At 43.3% G+C, this 13,634-nt stretch overlaps 1 protein-coding gene and 2 long non-coding RNA genes across 4 annotated transcripts in view; 2 read left to right on the top strand and 1 right to left on the bottom strand.

Annotated features, from left to right (window-relative positions):
- The window catches only part of LOC112071419 (uncharacterized), an 11,344-nt gene extending 9,294 nt beyond the window's left edge, over window positions 1–2,050 (bottom strand). Inside the window, exons 1-2 of the long non-coding RNA XR_002894072.2 lie at window positions 1,340–2,050; window positions 1,171–1,246 (exon numbers count right to left, since the gene is read on the bottom strand). This is a non-coding gene — a long non-coding RNA (uncharacterized lncRNA). The remainder of the gene's footprint in view (window positions 1–1,170; window positions 1,247–1,339) is intronic.
- Window positions 2,051–5,325: 3,275 nt separating this feature from the next.
- LOC139024526 (uncharacterized) lies at window positions 5,326–6,150 on the top strand. Its single transcript, XR_011475861.1, has 2 exons — window positions 5,326–5,438; window positions 5,644–6,150. It is a non-coding gene; the product is annotated as an uncharacterized lncRNA (long non-coding RNA).
- A 904-nt stretch (window positions 6,151–7,054) lies between these two features.
- The window catches only part of LOC112071418 (hyccin), a 42,227-nt gene continuing 35,647 nt past the window's right edge, over window positions 7,055–13,634 (top strand). Inside the window, exon 1 of one of the 2 annotated variants that reach the window (XM_024138878.2) lies at window positions 7,055–7,285. The gene's annotated coding sequence lies outside the window, so the exon portion shown is untranslated. The remainder of the gene's footprint in view (window positions 7,286–13,634) is intronic. The other variant, XM_024138877.2, reaches the window with a different exon arrangement.

Here is a 13,634-nt window from a genome sequence, read left to right as displayed (position 1 = left end):
GTCAACGTGTCATACACTCAGGTTTCAACGTGTCATAACCCTCAGGTTCAACGTGTCATAACCACTCAGGTTCAACGTGTCATATAACACTCAGGTTCAACGTGTCATAACCCTCAGGTTCAACGTGTCATAACACTCAGGTTCAACGCTGAGCTGCCTAGAGGGAGAGACTTACAGAGACACAGGGTCACACTCAGACAAAAATGAGCATGCACACACACCACACACACACCACACACACACACACACACCAACACACACACCACACACACACACACACACACACAACACACACACACACACACACACACACAATGCAATGTTGTGTATTGAACGTTCCATTATGCTACGATGCTGATATAGATAAGCAACAAGTCAACACATCCCTGTCCTCTAGTGTGTTTTACTGTCCCGTGGTGTAGGAGGCCTAAATCACAAAGAGAAAAGGTTAGAAACACACACACACACAACAACGTTCTCTAATACAACACACACACACCACACACCACACAACGTTCTCTAATACACACACACACACAACACACACACACAACGTTCTCTAATACAACACACACACACACACAACACACACACACACATACGTTCTCTAATACAACACACACACACACAACGTTCTCTAATACAACACACACACACACACACACCACACACACACACATACGTTCTCTAATACAACACACACACAACAACGTTCCTAATACAACACACACACACACAACGTTCTCTAATACACACACACACTACGTTCTCTAATACAACACACACACACACAACGTTCTCAATAAAACACACACACACACACAACGTCTCTAATACAACACACACACACACACACACTACGTTCTCTAATACAACACACACACACACACATACGTTCTCTAATACAACACACACACACAAACATTCTCTAATAAACAACACACACACACACATTCTCTAATACAACACACACACACAATACGTTCTCTAATACAACACACACACAAACGTTCTCTAATACAACACACACACACACAACGTTCTCTAATACAAACACACACAGAAACAACGTCTCTCTCTAATACAACACAGGTGAGAACAGGTGAGAGAGCAGAACAGGTGAGAGAGCAGAACAGGTGAGAGACATAGTTTGTGTATGTGTGTACTCACTAGTAAACGCGAGGCTGAAGAAATAGCTGGCGGCAGCACCACTCTGAATCACCAAGATCACATCACGTAGAGTACCCTGCAGAAAACACTATTAGACACAAGCTCTCACACACCTGTGTCCTCAGGTTGTACATGACGCCCATGATACTGGACAGGAAACTAAACTCGCCTTTAGAAGCCAACTTCTTTTCATTCTTCTTCTTGGAACCTAAAGCTGGGTGTTTGTCTCTTGTTGCAGCTGCAGAAGCCGTTCTGGTGCTGGCCATAGCTGCTAGCTACATTAGTTGGCCAGTTAGGGGGTCTATATTTTCGAAATAATAATGTATAAGCAGACTAGCTGCAATGGCAGCTATAACTCCCACTGCCTCTGCTGCTGCCAATGTCCACTCCACAGTACAGCCTGTTTGTTGGTGTTAGCAGTTATGCTAATTTMGCTTGCTATAGAGTGCGTGCCGCTACACGCGAGCAACACATGCATGTCCAGCTTGTACACACACACCAGTCTTGATGTTGCCCCGCTGGATGTAAACCACTGGGCTATAATATTAGTTTAGTTTGCTGACAGAATAAGTTGTGTTAGCTAGCCGGCTAGCACTACTCAGTTTCTCCTTTCTTCTTGGTTCCTGTTGTAGTAAAATCAGTTGCAGCGGCTGTCAAATATCGCCCTCTAGCGTCGGTTTACAGACCGCCTCTGCTTGTCCGTTTTCATTCTTGATAAGGAAACGTTTACTTGCTGCAGATAGGCCTACCGTTTGTCGTTTCATAAATGCACTACTGAAAATGACGGCGCTGACGTGTCAAATGTCTGTGTTTACTGTTGAATGCTATAATGTATCGCTATGCGTGTCACAGTTCCAGCGTATCAGATGGGTGCACCTGTCCTATCTATAGCCACAGCTAGAAAACTTTTCCGCAAAACCAGTCCCATGACAGGTGACGTCACCGGGAATATGGGCAGAGGTGGATTGACCTGGATATATATAKAGAGAGAAAGAGAGATTGTGGAGAAAACGAATAAAGAGARATTGATTGCGGAAATTAACTGTTGGGATCATTTCAGCGAGAATGTCTGTGCTATTCTGTTGCTGTGTCTCTCCTTCCGAAGACAATGACGAGGTATTGTATTGGAACAGGRAAGAAACATGATTTATTGTCTGGGGTTAAACTACACAGTAAAAAAGTTGCCTATAACTTTATTTTTCGCGAAGGAACATAATTTGTGGAATCAGACACATAAACACGGACGGCGGGTAGCCAGCCTATTGGTTAAGAGGTTGATCCAGTAACCGAATCCCCGAGCTGACTAGGTGAAAAATCTGCTCTTGAGCTGGACACAACCATAATTGCTCCTGTAAATTTCTCTGGATAAGAGCGTCTGCTAAATTACTCAAATGTAAAAAATAATCACACATGCATTAGGCTACTTTCAAATAATAAGCTTGATCAGATCATATTTACAACTAACCAATGTAATAGTGCACAACACATGACCTACGTGTATCTGCATCAGGAAGTGTTATGCCACAATATTACCCACTTGAGTAAAACACACACTACTGAATATAATAGGTCTGTTGTTACAGTGTTTTAGACATGGATTTGATTTGTTTAACCCGCCCGTACCTCAGTCACACAGTGGAACGTGTGTGTTACAGAGACAGCCTCTACTTCACACCAAGCCTTCAAAATCAGCCAGAGTCGGCCAGACAGCCTCGACCAGCACCCACAGGTTCAATCACACATATTACCATCATATTACAAGTGTGTGTGTGTGTGTGTGTGTGTGTGTGTGTGTGTGTGTGTGTGTGTGTGTGTGTGTGTGTGTGTGTGTGTGTGTGTGTGTGTGTGTGTGTGGTGTGTGTGTGTGTGTGTGTGTGTGTGTGTGTGTGTGTGTCAGTGATGTGCATGCACATGCTTTGTTGTGTGTGTGTGAGTCGGAGTGGTCGGTTGGTCCAAAAGCGTGTGGGTCTAATAGACTTGAACAAGCGGTTCTCTGATGTAGCCGTGACGTTCAACCAACAACAGGAGAGCTATGATGCCATGAAGGAACGCATCATCTCTCTGCGACGCACCTACGACTGTAACAATGACAGCAACCTGACTCTTACAGAGTGTGTGAGGAAGATTAAAGAGGAGCACAGTGAGACACACACACACTTGTTTTAGTATCCTTGTGAGGACCAAACAATTGATTCCCATTCAAAATCCTWTTTTCCCYAACCCCTTACCCTAACTCCTAACCTAACCCCTTACCCTAACTCCTAACCGTAATTGTAACCCTAACCTAAAATAACCTTTTTTTCCTTGTGGAGACCGGCTAAATGTCCCCAATTGTCTGAATTTTCCTTGTTTTACTATCATTGTTAGGACTTCTGGTCCCCACGAGGATAGTGAAACCAACCCCCAAAAAACATGCAGGCATAACAGAGCCATGTCAGTCCTCTCTCTTCCTGACCTCACACAGTTACAACTCCGTCATCAAGTTCGCTGACGACACGACACGACAGTAGTAGGTGTGTAACCATGGTGATGAAGGGGTATGACTTCTCTCTCTCAGTGGTTCCGCTGAGGTCTACGGTCGAGGGGGAGGAGTCTCCGCCTAGCCGTCTCCGATTGGCTCAGGAGGAGCTCTGGGGCATTTCCCAGGGCGCCAAAGCCATAAGTGCCGCTGGGACCAAGCTCCAGGAGCTGATAGGCTGGCTGCTGAATGGGGGGGAGCGAATGGCGGAGCAGGTCAGGGAGGCGGCACCAACACATCAGGACCGCTGTAGGCTGGAGGAGAACCTGATTGAGACCATGCAGGAAGTGAGAAGGGCGAGGGAGCTTTCACTAGGTTACCGTCAGCAGGCTGGAGAGGTCCAAACTGAGGCTGCACAGATAGCAGGACTGGCCTGACACACACTGTGGAGAACCACCTGTGGCTCCCCCAAAACGTAGCAGTTTCTGCAGTCCACTCAGACMCTCTTCTGCCATGTTACATAGCCTGTTTATACACTTATGGTTGAGTTATGAGTAGTTCTACTGTTGTGGCCAATAGTTAGGCTACACTCTAGGCCTAATTGCCATTGAAACCTATAGGCCTAARATGGCCACCAGCTGAAAGGTAATTTAGATATTTAATTTGGCACCGGCTGCCATATGTTACCGCATCGAGAATATTGAAATACTGCTASTTTTTAATTAAACTGCCTTTTTCGTCAGCACGCTAGGCTAGCTAATGCTTAAGCAACCCATTGGATTCCACAACACTTCCGGAAGCTACTCACCCCAATGGTAGGCGTTGTATTTTAATGGAAAGCAATGGGCTGCATTAGCATTAGCTAGCCTAGCATGAGGAGGAAAAAGGCAGTCTACTTGAAAACWAGCAGTATTGCTATATTCTCGATTTGTCATTTCTTGATATTGAGATAATTAGGAGTAAGCTACAACAATATCTTCCATCCCTGGATTGAGGTACATTTTTGAGCCATATCACGCTATTATCCCGGTAGTATGTTTCCCTGTATAGCTATTCCACTCTGTAATGTATACATCATTTGTCTCTTCCTTTATAGTGATTCCCCTCTATCTGGGGACCTAGTGCTGTTGTCCCTCTATCTGGGGACCCCAGTGCTGTTGTTTCCTCTATCTGGGGACCAGTGCTGTTGGTCCTCTATCTGGGGACCCAGTGTTGTTGTCCCTCTATCTGGGGACCTAGTGCTGTTGTCTCTATCTGGACCTAGTGTTTGTTGTCCCTCTATCTGGGGGACCTAGTGCTGTTGGTCCTCTATCTGGGGACCTAGTGCTGTTGTCCTCTATCTGGGGACCCAGTGCTGTTGGTCCTCTATCTGGGGACCTAGTGTTGTTGTCCCTCTATCTGGGGACCTAGTCTGTTGGTCCTCTATCTGGGGACCTAGTGCTGTTGGTCCTCTATCTGGGGACTAGTGCTGTTGTCCCTCTATCTGGGGACCTAGTGTTGTTGTCCCTCTATCTGGGGACTAGTGCTGTTGGTCCTCTATCTGGGGACCTAGTGCTGTTGTCCCTCTATCTGGGACCTAGTGCCTGTTGGTCCTCTATCTGGGGCACTAGTGCTGTTGTCCCTCTATCTGTGGGACCTAGTGCTGTTGGTCCTCTATTGGGGACCCAGGCTGTTGTCCCTCTATCTGTGGACCAGTGCTGTTGTCCCTCTATCTGGGGGACCTAGTGTGTTGGTCCTCTATCTGGGGACCTAGTGCTGTTGGTCCTCTATCTGGGGACCTAGTGCTGTTGTCCCTCTATCTGGGGACCTAGTGCTTGTTGTCCTCTATCTGGGGACCAGTGCTGTTGTCCCTCTATCTGTGGACCCAGTGCTGTTGTCCCTCTATCTGGGGACCTAGTGCTGTTGTCCCTTTATCTGGGACCTAGTGTTGTTGTCCCTCTATCCTGGGGACCCAGTGCTTGTTGTCCCTCTATCTGGGGATCTAGTGCTGTTGTCCCTCTATCTGCGGGACCTAGTGCTGTTGTTCGCTTACACCTTGCACTGGTAACTCTATGGGTTCACCTCTTATCGGATGGTACTTCTCTTTCACACACACTGAAAGGAGAGAGACCTCTGGGACGCTGGACCTCTGGTGGACACTGACCTCTGGGTCACTTTTAAATATTTTGGGAATCAAGTAGGCTATTTTTACTATCATGTAAAAAGCACGCTATGGACCTACACTGTTAGAAAACACTCTCCTGCAGGGTTCGGCTGGCCTTGGAGTGCCACAGATTTTGACTGGTTATAGATAGTGTTTAAGTATTGTATTGTGAGTATGTCTATAAACTAGTTAGAGAAATTAGCTGAGATATATCCTGATTTATTCTGGATAGGAATTCCAATTCTAAATCCTAATCTAGTCAAAACAATGTTGATTAAACCGCTGTCGATATTAGAGATCATGTTAGGGTTTCTTCTGTGTTAATACTGTATGTTAATGTGTTTTATAACAAATTAAAACTGCACTCTGTTGTTAGTGTTCTTAAGATGTGTATGAACATGGTTGAGTGACATAGCGGAGTATTACTACATGGTACACTGCACATCTAAACCACTTAGCACACAGAGACTCCTTATTTGTACTGACAGGACCCGCAGCAGGACAGGGAAGATGTTAGGGGAGGATATCGTCTAAATCTTGAGGCTGGGTAAGCGGAACTGCTGGTGTTGGTCGGTGAGTTATCTGAGGGCTGGTGACGAGAGGGGGTTAATGGTGGGGAAGAGATTGTGGTGTGTTGATTGAGAGAGAGAAAAAGGGAGATGAGAAGATGGAGGAAAAGCTTTGCTACTGACATGTTGCACTGTAGTGTGGACTAGGACAAGCTAGTCCATGTGTCTGGTCAATCATTTATATAATGTATTAGTTCAAATGTTACTGCAATTATCTGAAAGGCGTTTTTCTGCAGCGATAACCGTTGCAGGACCATTAGCTATGCACATCTTACACTGCACCTCATAAACTACTGGCAGATGGAGGCTTGTCTATGAATGTACCAAGTTATCATAATATATTTACAGTTACATTTTACATCAACCTGGTATAATTATTATTAAACCATTATATTTTTCTGGTTAATAACAATTATATAATGTAAGTCAATAGGCCTTGCAGTGATAACCATGTAGATACAATTTATAATACAGCATATTATAAATACATACCCTTTAAAGAGTTGAGAACATTGTATACTTTCCCTTTTAAAATCACATATAAAGATGAATTTCAATGTTACAAATATCAGATATTATATAAAACACAATGGTTCATACATGACCAGAGTCTCTTCCTCTTCCCGTGGTCTGCCCTGACTGTCAGAGATGACAGCGACAATCCACCGTATTTGCGGAAATTATGATGTCCCGCCCCTATACCAAATTGCATTGGTCGCTATTTCTGGAGGCGAGGGGGTTACATTTTATACTGTTTGACCATTTGCTCACATGCCTGTCATTCCGAATTAATCCTCGAATTCAAGATAGTAGGAATTGTGATCGTAAATGAAGATGGAGGTGTATGTTGATAAATGATTTAGATTAGTAATTGATAGCTACCCATATGCCTGGACGGAACAATAGTGGATTTGGAGACAAAGGAAATCTCGAGATAGCATGATAGTAAGTAAATAATACATTTTCCAGCTAGCTCGTCTTCTTGGAGAGGACATTCTGACTGTATGCACATTTTCAGTTTGAAATCTGACTGAGTTGGCGAATGTTGGATTCTGCTCTGGGAAACAAATATAGCTAGCTAAAGTAGTTACTGCTACTAGCGACCTCACACAAAGTAGATTGCAATAACTGTTAGGTAAAATAGCTATCTACAATAGGAAGCTAGCTAACAGATTTCTGTAGAGCTCGCCGGCGAAGCTTTGAGAACTAGGAATCTTGCCAACTACTGTTAGCATCTACTGTAGCTAGCTAACTAACGTTGAGTCAACTGTGTCAGGCGTGAGTTGAAAATCATAATTTGTAGCTGGTTTCGTGACTAGGTTGGCAAGAGAACTACGATCGCTGGTTAGATAGTAAACTAGTTGCTAGTTAGCTAACTGTACTGCCATGACAAGCCCAGGTGACTTCCGTAACCGGGACAGCTGTCAAAAAGTTTGTCCMTCAGCTAGCTAGCTGGTAATCTATACCCTAGTCTTATTTCCAGCAGTACCCGTTTCAGTCTGGTTTAGTCTCCATATGATGTAGCTAATCAATTGATTATGATTTGTATTGTAGTGACGGTCAACTAGCTACTGCTTAGTGTTTATGCCAGTAGATATTGTGGCTGTACACTGATCAATAGTCTTGTAGCATCGATCTGCGGTGGATACCACAGACTCACCAGGCTGGGTATAATTTGTGGAACGTTCAAACAGGAATCTGTTCCAAAAACTTCGCAAAGTACAAGGTTGCCAACAAACAACTCATACAAAGTAGCACGATCAATTCACCTTGCTAACTAGCTGCCGAATAGGCATCAACTAACCACGTAGATTATTCTTAATGTTTGTCCATAGGCAACCAGAGTGAGGACAGACATTTTTCGGAATAAACGTGGTAAGTGAAAAACTTAACAATAGCCCACTCCCTATCCGGTATCTTATTATGCCGCTATACAACGTTGTATGCGTTGTTTGTTGGCAACCTTGTTATTTACGAAGTTTTTGTAACAGATTCCTGTTGGAAAGTTCCACAAATTATACCCACCCGACTCACCACTGTAGAGACACGCACACACTGCTATAGGGCAGTTTCACAGTAATGGAATTACACTTTGACTCAGATTCTACACTTTAAAATGTATGCCAAACAAAAACTATTGATTTCAAAGTTTAACAAACCATGCACAAGGACTACTTTGAATAATTTACACAGACATTTTCACAAAAACACATTTACTGGAAGAATTGTGCTGAAGCACATTTTTGTAAATCTCCCTCAGTTTTTATGTGACCACGTTTTTCAAAAACTCTTAAATATCTGCACCAAATTTAAGATTCAAAGATGTCTGCAGAAAGAACATGGTCATGACATGACACTTGAGTTTTGAAAAATAAATAAAAAGATGGTTATTGAACTACAATAAGTGAAGTGGATTTACATCTGGTAAAGGAATAAGATCATGTGACCCTTATCTGTACTACACAGAAATATATAATTATGGATATGAATATCACTGTGATGTATCTTCAATAGGTACACAGATAGAAATATCCAATATCCRTCTTTTGCATATTTGGGTATTCTACACACTGGCTATTATTATAATGAGCTCCTCCCCCAAATAGCACCACGGCAAAGACAGTACAGTACTGCTTCTCCAATACAAATCCCAGATCACAAATGTAGGCGATGCCATGGCGACGTTGGCTAGCTAAACTCATGTGTAGAAACACGTCATCGGCCCTAACGGTCGTCTTGCGCTGGACTGCGCATGTGCAGGCCATCAAATCAAAGGCACTCCTTTAAATATAAAGTGGTTTTTGACAACAACAACAAAAATAGTTTGTCACTCACGAGGTAGGAGTAATAATAAGTTCAGCTACTTGAGACATTGTCTGGAATCTAGGTTGTGGCTTTAGATTTTTGAGAAAATTKACAATTTAAGGAACAGTGTTTCACTTCTCTCATTGACTTCTCTAARTCCAAACCCCGGCCTGGTCTGCTTCACAAGTGTTCCTGGAAGTCTCGCGATGTTGCACCTCTGGGTTTAGAAACTCTTTGACCACGGTCTGTACCAGACCAAATTTGAACCAATCACAGTACAATACACTACATTATACTGTACTGCACCAGGGGTCTCATTAATGCAGAATTCTGTGTTTTTAATGCAAAAATATATTTTTAAAAGCGTGTAAGAAATGTGTTTTCCATGAAGGAAAGCTATAGTTGCACAACCCTGATCAGTCTATTGATGCAAAAAAACACTGACTTTCAATATGAAACACAGGTGACGAGTTCTAAACGCAAACGTGTTGATAGTCTCTGACCTCTGCTGTACTGTGCTCTACTGTAAAGTAATGTACTGTGCTCTACTGTAAAGTAATGTAATGTACTGTGCTCTACTGTAAAGTAATGTAATGTACTGTGCTCTACTGTAATGTATAGTACTGTGCTCTACTGTAATTACTGTGCTGTCCGAACTTGTGAAACGGACTTCTATCATTGGTTCAGATTTGGTCCGGCCAGAGCAGACTGACCAAATTTCAACTACTTTTAAACGTTCCTGGACGTCCGGGTGTCGTCGGTGCTCAGTGGCTGAGGATGCTTATTACAGTAAATGGGGAGAGTTATGAGCTGAACATAACAGTATGCCAGTGGAAGGGAGGACAGTAGCAGGTAACTACTATGATTTCCCATTGTAGCCAATTCAGTTGCAGTAAAATAATTCATAAAATAATTCATATCCCTTAATAATTCATAAACTTCATATCAGCAAAATAGAAAATGAAACTAATTGGTAGGTCTCCACTTGTTACTTCTGTGATCTTTCGTTATCCTCCCTCCACGTGAGGGAGAGACATTAGAAAATATCTTCAAGCTATGTGGGTTTTTGGTAACGGAATTACAAGGCAATGTTTCTTTAACTTACAGAAAGCAGAAACATTTATCAAAAACGTAATATGTGTTGATAGTAGTTGGCAGGGGACTTTGGGCTCCCGAGTGGCACAGCGGTCTAAGGCCCTGCATCTCAGTGCTGGAGGCGTCACTACAGACCCTGGTTCGATTCCAGGCTGTATCACAACCGGCCCGTGATTGGGAGTCCCATAGGGCGGTGCATAATTGGCCCTGTTCGGGGTAGGCCGTCATTGTAAATAAGAATTTGTTCTTAACTGACTTGCCTAGTTAAATAAATAAAACATCTACATTGTTTTTGATGTATTTCTAATACAGTAAGACTTTTTCTAGTAGATGTTGTCTAAGACYCCTTTTCCATCTGTTTGACCTTAATTTCTCTAAAATATAGACTCTCTTAGCTTTCATTTGACACCCGCTCATGGCTCCTGATAGGAGAGAGCTTGGCCTAACAGCAGTATGAGGAGAGAGCACTCAGTAAATATGATCAGAGCTAAGCCGATACTGTGGTTCCTCAATTAAAAGTTGACATTATGCTGTGGTGGCTATTTGAGGGGTGGCACTATGGTATAGTGCGGTTTTGACGTTATGCTGGTGGTTGCCATTCTATGGTATCATGTTACGGGTAGTTGGACGTATGTTACTGGGGGTGGTGGGGCACTATGGTATAGTGCGGTATTGACGTTTATGCTGTGGTGCACTATGGTATAGTACGGTTTGACGTTATGCTGTGTGGCACTATGGTATAGTACGGTATTGCGACGTTATGCTGTGGTGCACTATGGTATAGGTAGTTTGAATTTATGCTGTGGTGCACTATGGGTATAGTACGGTATTTGTTACTTAAGCTGTGGTGCACTATGGTATAGTACGGTATTGACGTTATGCTGTGGTGCCTTATTGGTAGCGTACGGTTTTGACTTTATCGGGAGCTGTGGTGCACTATGGTAATAGTACGGTATTGTAGTTATGGCTGGGGGTGCACTATGGTATAGTAGGTATTGACTTTATGCTGTGGTGCACTTGGTATAGTACGGTATTGATTTATGCTGTGGTGCACTATGGTATAGTACGTATTGACTTTTATGTGTGTGGGTGGCAGTATGGTATAGTACGTGTTTTGACTTTAATTGCTGTGGTGACAGTATGGTATAGTACGTTTTGACTTTATGCTGTGGTGCATTATGGTATGTACGTATTGAATTCTATGCTGTGGTGCACTATGGTATAGTACGGTATTGACTTTATGCTGTGGTGCACTATGGTATAGTACGGTTTTGACTTTATGCTGTGGTGCACTATGGTATGTACGGTATTGACGTTTATGCTGTGGTGCACTATGGTAGGTACGGTTTTGACTTTATGCTGTGGTGCACTATGGTATAGTACGGTATTGAGTTATGCGTGGTGCATATGGTAAGTAGGTTTGAATTATGCTGTGGTGCACTATGGTATAGTACGGTATTGACGTTAAGCTGTGGTGCACTATGGTATAGTACGGTATATTACGTCACCGCAAGTGGGAGTTAGAACGCTGATTCATTCTTTTGGGTTCGGTGTAAAGCGTTGGTACCCAGGCGCTATTGCGTCTCTCTCCTCACTGAATGAATGAGGTGAATTGATGGAAACCAGATAGGAACTGATAAATGTACACGACTTCGCCATTTTGAAATTGAATGAACTGAATAATGATGAGGATGAAGAAGAAGAGGGTGATYTTTGAATTTAGAACAATAGTGTAAAAATAGCAGGAAACGGATGTCCGTGCCCGGTCAGCTGGCTTCTCTTCTCTGACACCACTAATCCAGCTGTAGGTGAAGCTTTATCCTTAGGAATCACACAGTTACCGGGTCAACAGTAGGCTGTTTACTTGCCTCCCAAGGGGAGTGTGGCCTCTTTGAAACGATGGAGGAAAATCAACAAGATCCCCAAGTATTCTTTCACAATAGCTGCTGGCCTTATGGTATCTGCAGTTTTGCGCTGGGAAATGTCCCACTCTGCGGTGAATAGCATCCTCTTCACAAGCACCCACTCGTTGTTTATGTAACGGGCTGTAAGGCGCAAGTGTTCTATTTTTAGAAAATCGTCAGTCCACATGTCAAGTGTAATTACGCCGTTACCCAAATTCTGTCATCTCCGGGACCACCCGCCAGCTGATTTATTTTTGGGGGGCCGATACAGGTCTCTATAGTGGTAGAGGAGATGGACTCTCTGACAAAAACATTCACACCTCCCCAATAATTTAGTCTAATAGTTTGGCTAGGTGTGGAAATTACCCAATTTGTGCCACAGTTTAGGCTACTGATAGATGCTGCGGTTAGTCATCTGAGCGAGGATAGGAGCGATGTTTTAACCTTCTGAATGAATGGGTTTAACCTGTTGAATTAATTGGTTTTAACCTTCCGAATGAATGGTTATGGAATGTTACTGAATAGATAACAAGAATATAGAATAAAGATCTGTTGGCATCAAATCAGATTTTATGTCACATGCGCMGATTATATGTGGTGTAGATTTTACGGTCCTTGCTTACGACCCCTTCTTCCCAACAATCAACAGCTGTGCCTTATGAGTCTGACAGCACAGTGGGTCGTCGAGGATTTCACACTGAGGAAAGCCGTATTGCATGCTGGTTCTCATACCGCTGCTGCCATTTCAATGGCATTTGAGAACATGTTTGAAACTTGGAAACATTTGAACACACCCCGGTATTCCATCTGTTTAAACGGTTTAAACATTTTGCTCACATCGGCCACAGAGTGAGAACACACAGACATCTGGAAAAACAGGGTCTTTCACGCAAGGCACAGTGTTATATTCCTCGACGTGTAAAAAGGCATTTAGCTTGTTTGGGAGAACTGCTTCGYTGGGCAACTCATGGCTGCGTTTCCCTTTTGTAATCCGTTATTGTTTGCTCTGCCACACAGGACGATCATCGGAGCCGGTGTAATAGGATTCCACCTTCTATATTGCCCTTTTATTTGTATTGTTTGATGTCTCGTCGAAGTTCGTAGCGGGCTTTCTTGTGTGTCYGTGTCCCATTCCTTGAAAGCGGTAGYTCTGGCCTGTATCCCAGCSYGGATATTGCCTGTACTTCATGGTTTTTGGTTTGGATACGTTCTTAATCACTGTGGGGACAACATCGTCTATGCACTTATTGAACTGAACGCTATCGGTTGAATCGCGGGAATGTCAAATGTTATGTTCCTTTTGATGGCATAGAAGGAAGGCCCTTCTTGCAATGTCTCTCATATCGTTTCACACACCACACACTGACACAACATCACCACACACATACCAGCACAACGACACACACGCACTCCATTCGCACAGTCTATCACACATAACACACACATCACACACGACAGCACACACAGGTCAGCACATCACATCAGACAAC

Source organism: Salvelinus sp. IW2-2015, unplaced genomic scaffold (assembly GCF_002910315.2).
Source record: "Salvelinus sp. IW2-2015 unplaced genomic scaffold, ASM291031v2 Un_scaffold1611, whole genome shotgun sequence".
NCBI lineage: Eukaryota > Metazoa > Chordata > Actinopteri > Salmoniformes > Salmonidae > Salvelinus > Salvelinus sp. IW2-2015.
The sequence above is the reverse complement of the archived record's forward strand: the minus strand, read 5'-3'. Positions and strand labels throughout refer to the sequence as shown.